The 8,446-nt window shown below is 44.8% G+C and overlaps 1 long non-coding RNA gene across 1 annotated transcript in view; it reads right to left on the bottom strand.

Annotated features, from left to right (window-relative positions):
• LOC109444591 (uncharacterized) overlaps positions 1-8,309 on the bottom strand; it is a 212,406-nt gene extending 204,097 nt beyond the window's left edge. The window contains exons 1-2 of the long non-coding RNA XR_012491265.2: positions 7,835-8,309; positions 4,757-4,840 (exon numbers count right to left, since the gene is read on the bottom strand). This is a non-coding gene — a long non-coding RNA (uncharacterized LOC109444591). The remainder of the gene's footprint in view (positions 1-4,756; positions 4,841-7,834) is intronic.
• Between the last annotated feature and the right edge of the window lie 137 nt (positions 8,310-8,446).

Consider the following 8,446-nt stretch of genomic DNA (forward strand, 5'->3'; position numbering starts at 1 on the left):
TCCAGGGAAATACAGCAAGATAGCAGAAGCACCAGGTTTGGAGCTGGCTTCTCTGGCCATGAAGTTTTCCACTGCACTTGGACTATGCTTCCAATCTAGGCTCGAGTTTCATCTTTGTGCAAATATTTTTATATGTGTGGGGGTCTAGATCTGACTGTGCCCTTTGTCATTCAATCATCCATTCATTCATTTAATAAATGCATTAGTGGGATATAGGTTCAATGATGTAAGACTGGCTCAAATAACAAGCGTCTTCAAGACAAGAAAATGATTAACGTTCCTCTCTCACATCCATCTGAATGAAAGCTGTCTGGGTTTGGATGGTGGCCCGAGGTGTCAAGGACCCAGACTCTTTCTGTCTTCTAGCGCTTCCATCTTCAACCAGCAGTTTCCATCGCATGTTCCGAAGTGGCTGCGCTAGCACTGCCATCGTATCTACGTTCCTGCCAGTGGGAAGTAGAGAAGAGGAAGTAGAATTCAACCTCTTTAAGGGCACACACCAGAATCTCTTGTGCCACTTCCCCTCTCATTCTGTTGGCTGGAATTAGTTTTATGTCCCATACTGCTGCGAGGGAGGCTGGGAACAGTAGACATTAGCTAACACAGCTAACATGTTTCCTGCTAAAATTTAGGGTTCTAGTATCAATTAATATATTGTCCATTCTCTGCCACGCATACATTTTCTGAACGCAGACCACATGTGGGAGAAGGTGCAGCAGACTGGAAATAGCATCTGCTTGGAATTTGACCCGTCAGGTTTGAATTCTGCCTTTCCCAGCTATGTGTCATGACTCTGTGAGCCTCGGTTTCCTCATTTATAAGATGCAAACAAGAAAGTAAGTGTGCTCATCCATGTGGAAGTTGTGAGTTACAATGTAGACTTAGCAGTGAGCCTACTGTACAGCTGGCACGAAAGAAATGGAAGCTGTTTTTAAAATGAGCCCGACCCTGAGCCAGAGGTGACTCAGCAGAGGCCCTACCCTGGATTCCAATGGGGAGACATTCCTGGGCAGCCTCCTGTTGATAGAAGGCCGGAGACGTGTCAGCACATAACCCCAATGCGTCAATTACACATGAGTCAGAAGCAGTTATGACCGTAAGTCATAGAGTCGCTGCTCGGCCCAAGATAACTGGCACCCTTCCAATCTCACCTTTCCAGCCCCATTTCACAGAGAAGCACCGAAGCCTGGGGAAGAGCAATGGGCACAGTGTGATGACATTGTTTTATTTTATCCGTCTCCTCCTAATGGGGCATGTGGGTGGTTCCAGTTTGGAGTGATCAGAAACAAACTTGGCTGGACCACCCTATTCCTCTAGGAGTGGGGTTTTCCAGGGTAGCTAAGGGGAAACGGCATTGCTGGGGTGAATTGTGGGTCCACAGGGTGTGCCAATGGCAACAGAGGGAGGGGTCTCTCCCAATTCACTTATAGATCAGAGTTTCTCAAACTCGGCACTCTTGACATTTGGGGCCGCAGAATTCCCCGTTGTGGGGGCTGTCCTGTGCATAGTGGGATGTTTAGCAGCATTCCTAGCCTCTACCCGCAAGATGCCAGTAGCATATCACCACCCCCAGTGTGGCAACCATAAATGTCTCCAGACATTGCCAAATGCCCCCTGGGACCAAAATCATCCCCAGCTGAGAACAACTGCTGTAGGTGTACAGAGTCTGTGAATAGGATTTCTAAGCCCAGATTCTTTCAGGCAGATTTGTGGATATTATTGATTTTCTTCTCTCTAGGTAGGTACATGTTTTCTCTTTGGAAGCTGTACAATGACCTTGGTAGTAACTAGTTTAAGAGTAAGGATTTCAGGTCATTATTGGGACAATTAGTGGGCTTTTAAAAAGGACAATTGAAAACCCACAGCTAATATACTCAATGGGGAAAACCACTCCCCTTAAGATCAGGAACAAGGCAAGGTTGCCCACTTTCTCCACTTCTATTCAACATAGTGCTGGAAGTTCTAGCCACAGCAATCAGACAAGAAAAAAGAAATAAAAGGCATCCAAATCGGTAAGGAGGAAGTAAAATTGTCATTATTTGCAGATGACATGATACTATATAGAGAGAACGCCAAAGATTCCACCAAAAAACTATTAGAACTGATAAATGAATTTAATGAAGTAGCAGGAAACAAAACTAATATTCAGAAATCAGTTGCATTTTTAAACACTAATAATGAATTATCAGAAAGAGAAATTAAGAAAGCAATCCCATTTGCAATTGCATCAAAAAACTAAAATACTTAGGTATAAATTTAACCAAGGAAGTAAAAGACCTGTAGTCAGAAAATTATACGACATTGAAGAGAGAAATTAAAGGAGATACATATAAATAGAAACATATAACATGCTCATGGAGAGGAAGAATGAATATAGTTAAAACGTCCATACTACCCAAAGCAATATATAGATTCAATGCAATCCCTATCAAAATGGCATTTTTCACAGAACTAGAACAAATAATCCTAAAATTGATATGGAACCATAAAAGATGCCAAATAGCCATGGCAATCCTGAGAAATAAGAACAAAGTTGGAGGTATCATGCTACCTGATATTAAATTATACTAAAAGTCCATGATAATCAAAACAGTATGGTACTGGCATAAAAAGACACATATATCAATGGAACAGAACAGAGAGCCCAGAAATAAATCCATGTCTATATGGTCATTTAATCTATGTAAAGGAACCAAGAATTTACATTGGGGGTAAAGACAGTCTATTTAATAAATGGTGCTGGGAAAACTGGACAGATACAAGCAAAGAAAATGAAACTGGACTACCTTCTTACACCATATACAAGAATAAACTCAAAATGGATAAAGACTTAAATGTAAGACCCAAAACCATAAAACTCCTAGAAGAAAATACAGGAAGTAAGCTCTTAGACATTACCCTTAGTAATATTTTACTGATATATCTCCTCAGGCAAGGGAAACAAAAGAAAAAATAAACAAATGGGACTACTAACGTTTATGAAACTAAAGTTTTTTCACAGCAAAGGAAACCATCAACAAAACCAAAAATAAATCCTACTGAATGGGAGAAGATATTTGCTAATGATACATCTGATAAGGGGTTAATATCCAAAATTTATTTTTAAAAATATTCATACAGCTCAACACTAAAAAAAGAAACAATCCAACTTAAAAATAGGCAGAGGATATGAATAGACATTTCTCCAAAGTAGACATACCAATGGCCAATAGACATGAAAAGATGCTCAGTCACTAATCATCAGAGACATGCAAATCAAAACCACAATGAGATATCACTTCACTCCTGTCAGAATGGCCATCATCAGTAAATCAACAAACAACAAGTGTTGGCGAGGATGTGGAGAAAAGGGATCCCTCGTGCATTGTTGGTGGGATTGCAGATTGGTGCAGCCACTATGGAAGAGTATGGAGTTTCCTCAAAAAATTAAAAATAGAATCACCTTATGATCCAGCAATTCCACTCCTAGGTATTTATCTGAAGAAATCCAAAACACTAATTTGAAAAAATATGTGCACCCCTATGTTTACTGCAGCACTATTCACAATAGTGAAGATATGGAAACAACAGAAATGTCCAAGAATAGACAATTGAATAAAGAAATTGTGGTACATTTATACAATGGAGTATTACTCTACCACCAAAAAATGAAATCTTACCATTTGCAACATGGATGGACCTAAAGGATATTATACTAAGTGAAATAAGTCAGACTGAGAAAGACAAATACCATACGACCTCACTTATATGTGGAATCTAAAGAACAGAATAAATGAATAAACAAAACAGAAATAGACTCATAGATACAGAGAAAAAAACTGATAGTTGCTAGATGGGAAGAGGGTTGAGGGATGGGGGAGAAGGTGAAGGGATCAGAAAGTACAAACTGGTAGCACAAAATAGTCACGGGGATGTGAAATACAGTATAGGGAATATAATAAAAATGTAAAGATTATGTAGGGTGTCAGATGGGTACTGGGCTTATGGGGGGATTACTTCATAGATTATATATATGCCTAACCACTGAATGAATGAATGAATAAAATGAACAATAGATATTATATTATAACATTGTATCAATGTTACATTTCCTGATTTTGAAAACTATACAGTAATCACCTAAGAGAATGTTCTTAGGAAGAGCGCACTGAAGTATTTAGGGATAAAAGGATATCATGTCTGTAACTGACTCTTAAATGGTTCAGAGAAATTATGCACACAAAGAGAAAAGAATGACAAATCAAGTGTAGCAAAATGCTGACAACTAGGGGATCAAAGTGAAGAAGATATTAAAGTTTATGGTATTATTCTTACAACTTTTCTGCCCATCACCGCCCTTGAACTTTGCCCCCATCTTAGGCATTTGATTCTGCCTCTTCCTTCCTTTCTGGCTTTGCCCCATCTTGGTGACCAAAATCATTTATGTCAGTTTCTAGGCCAGCAAAAAACTTGATGCCCACTCAACATTACTCGGGACGTCCAACATGCATGTCACACATAATATGCTGAAAACAGAACACATTCTTCCTCCCCAAACCTGCTCCCACCTTGTTCTTCCCCAGCTTGGTCAATAGCACCTCCACCCTTCCGGTAGCTCAGGCCAGAAACCTGGAAGGCATCCTCAGCCTCTCTTCCCCTCACCCCTACATCCCATCAACCAGAAAATCCCGGCCACTCCATCTTCAAAACACATCCAGAATCGACTACTTCTCCCACCTCCATGGTCACCCTGGGCTGACCCTCCATTTCCTCTTACCTGGACCTACTGCCGTCATCTCCTCCCTGGTCTCCTGCCTCCTTCGGTCCCTGAATCCATTCCCCACAAGCAGCCAGGGGGATCCTATTAAAATGTAAAGTCAAGGTCACTGTACAATTCTTTATCAGAACTGCCCAATAGAACTTTCTCAAGGTGCAAACGTTCTCTCTCTGCACTGTCCAACTCATTATCCACCAGACACAAGTGACTAGTGAGCACTTGACATGTAAACAGTATAACTAAAGGACTGAATTTTTCATCTTTCTTTCTTTAGTAGCCGCACTCTGAGGGCAAGGCTATGGGAAACAAGCACTCTTGAACACAGCTGGTAGGAGTATAAATTAGTGTACGATTCCAATCACAATATCTACTTACCTACTGATAGGTTTGTCTATATCTACCAAAAGGACAAAGGCATTTGACATTTGTCACAGCAACCCCACTCAAGAGTGTGTCCTATTGATCTACCTTTACATGCAGAATGACATTATGTAAAAGGTTTATAACATCACAAAATAGGAAACAATCCAAGTGTCTGTCCATCAATAGGCAAGTAGTTAAATGAATTATTATGGTCCAGCCACACCGTAGACTACAATAAAGTTGTAAAAAAGAATGAGGACATAGGACACCTAAAGCACAAACCAAGAAAAAATAGATAAATTGGACTTCATCAAAAGTAAAAACATTTTCGGGGCAGCCAGATGGCTTAGTTGGTTAGAGCGTGAGCTCTCAACCACAAGGTTGCCGGTTCGAGTCCCGCAAGGGATGGTGGGCTGCGCCCCCTGCAACTAGTAACGGCAACTGGACCTGGAGCTGAGCTGCGCCCTCCACAACTAAGACTGAAAGGACAACAACTTGACTTGAAAAAAAGGCCTGGAAGTACACACTGTTCCCCAATAAAGTCCTGTTCCCCTTCCCCAATAAAATCTTTTAAAAAAAAAGAGCTAAGCCTCCATATACTCTGTGACAAAGTAACCTCACTGCATATGCAACTTTTTAAATAAAGAAAGAAATGAAGTACTACAATATGGATGAATCTTGAAAACATTGTATCAAGTGACAGAAGCTAGACAAAAAATGATTCCATTATATGAAATAATATAATTTTGATTTTCAAAGCATGTGAATGTCCTACATATTAAAAATAAATTTTTTTCAAATATAAATTAGGTCATGTAATTCCTCTATTCAAAACCCTAGAGGGAAGAAACTTCCCAGTTCATTTTAAATAAAAACCAAAGACTCTCTAATCCCTTTCAAGGCCCTGCCCCGTGGGCTCCCTCTCTGACCTCACTTCCTCCCATCTCCCCCTCTCTGACCTAATTCCTGTCTCCCTAGCCTTCTTGCTGTTCCTGAACATGGCAAGCACGTTCCTGCCTCAGGACCTTTGTCCTTGCTGTTCCCTTAGCTTGGAACAATATGTTACCAGATATTTGCACAGCTGGCTCCCTCACCCCCTTTAGGTCTTGGCTCCAATGTCACCTTCTTCTTCTTCTTCTTTTTTTTTTTTTTTTTTTTTTTTTTTTAAGATTTTATTGCGGGAGGAGAACAGGACTTTATTGGGGAACAGTGTGTACTTCCAGGCCTTTTTTCCGAGTCAAGTGGTTGTCCTTTCAGTCTTAGTTGTGGAGGATGCAGCTCAGCTCCAGGTCCAGTGGCCGTTTTTTTAGTTGCAGGGGGCACAGCCCACCATCCCTTGCGTGACTCAAACCAGCAACCTCGTGGTTGAGAGGACGCGCTCCAACCGAGTCATCAGGGAGCTCAGCAGCAGCTCAGCTCAAGGTGCTGTGTTCAATCTTAGTTTCAGGGGGTGCTGCCCACCATCCCTTGTGGGACTTGAGGAATCGAACTGGCCACCTTGTGGTTGAGAGCCCACTGGCCCATGTGGGAATCGAACCAGCAGCCTTCAGAGTTAGGAGCACGGAGTTCTAACCGCCTGAGCCGCAGGGCTGGCCCCCAATGTCCCCTTCTTGAACAGGCCTTCCCCGACCCCCGACCCCACCCCCCAGTAGACTCTGTCATGTCCCCTGCTATTTCCCTAAAGCACTACCTGAGCCAGGTTGGTGCTTAATAAACGTGCTGAGTAAACGAATGAATGATCTCAGGCACTGTTTGTATGTTACCATTGTGCTGGCCACTAGGGGGTCTCCAGACACCAGCCACCAGCGGTAACCAGGCATCCAGACTGCTTGGAGGTCTGGGACACCCAGAGCTTTGGAGGGGGTTTCCCTGAAATATGAGACCCAGCCCCCACCAAGGCAAGTGGCCTTAATTAAGCTCCTGGGTTGAAAATCCAAACGTGTAAATTAATCAATGACGCAAGTCCAGCCAGTTTCTCCAGAATTCACCAGGACTTGGGCTACAACCTGTCCCTGCCATCAAAGCGCTTGTTTTTCCTGGGAGCAGGTGAAGAAGGAAGCAGGGAAGGAGCCTGGGCCCGGCTGGGGACCGTGACTGCCTGTAGCAGGAACATTCGGGAAACAGACCTGAGATGACGGGATGACAAACCGCTGAGGAGTTCAGGGCTTCAACTTTCAGACAACCAGGGTAGGATATTGCCTCTGAAAGACATCTCGAAGGGATCTTAGAGCCCCTCCCCGCTCCCCTCAGGCACCCCTCTTGGGTCCTTCCGTGGCCTCTAGGGCGGCTCCCATTGGGTGACATTGTATGGCATTTATGTGAACGATTATTGTATACTTTGTAGCCAGCTAGACCTGGGTAAAACCCTGCCCCTGTCCTTTACCTGCGGAGGTAAGTAAAAGCCTGTAACGGAGCTTAATTTCCTCAACAAGCATTAACTCAGTAAACGAGCGTCTACTATGTCTACTGTGAACAAAGCAAGTCTGGGCCTCAGGAGCTTGTCTTTTGGTGGGGGAGACGCAGACTGCAAGTTCATCGCCCATGACCGGCACCGTGCACACAAAACAGGGTGATGTCACAGTGACTGGGGGAGGGGGCAACTCTGAGCGGGGGTGCTCAGGAGGGACCTCTGAGAAGACAACATCATGGATTAAGAGTAAAGGAAATGCTGCACCTAGCTCCTGGCCCGGCGCCTAACAGATATTAAGTGCTCACCAAATCTTACAACGTGACTCTGAGTCATTCTCATCAGGTTACTGTCCTCTCCCTCAGGAGAACAGGAGCTCAGTGTTTCTCCTCCCCGGGCGCACGGCAAGAGCTGGCACACAGCAGCTGTACGCACGGTCCTCAGAACCTGGGCACCAGGGAGGGCTCGATAAGCCGGCCCGGTGTAAACCGGCCCCAAGGAGGGGGCACTGTTCGAAGGGTCCACCGGACGTTGGCTCCCTGGCCCCGGCTCGGCGTCCTCACTCGCGTTCCTTGGTCACAGTAAGCGCTTGGCCGTGCGTGCTAAAGAAATGCCCACTTCTGGGTCCAGGGGCGCAGGACCTCGCCCATGGCACGGGACAGTAAACCGAGCCTGAGGTGGGAGGCGACACGGGCCGCGTTTCCAGGAGGCGGGAGCCAGGGACCAGGCCAGGGGCGGAGCCGGACAGGCTGGAACGCACCGCCGCCCTTCGCTTCCGCGCCCAGCTGCGTCCAGCTGCGACCCTGCCCCTGGTGCTCCGCGGTTGGCTGCGGCTCGGCGACCGCTGATTGGCCTGGCAGCCAGGCGCGGGTCCTGATTGGTTGTGACGCGCGGCCGGGCGAGGCCCCCGCCGGCGCCGC

The sequence above is a fragment of the Rhinolophus sinicus genome, chromosome 13 (assembly GCF_057876585.1).
Source record: "Rhinolophus sinicus isolate RSI-liver-muscle chromosome 13, RSI-T2T, whole genome shotgun sequence".
In the NCBI taxonomy this organism is placed as follows: domain Eukaryota; kingdom Metazoa; phylum Chordata; class Mammalia; order Chiroptera; family Rhinolophidae; genus Rhinolophus; species Rhinolophus sinicus.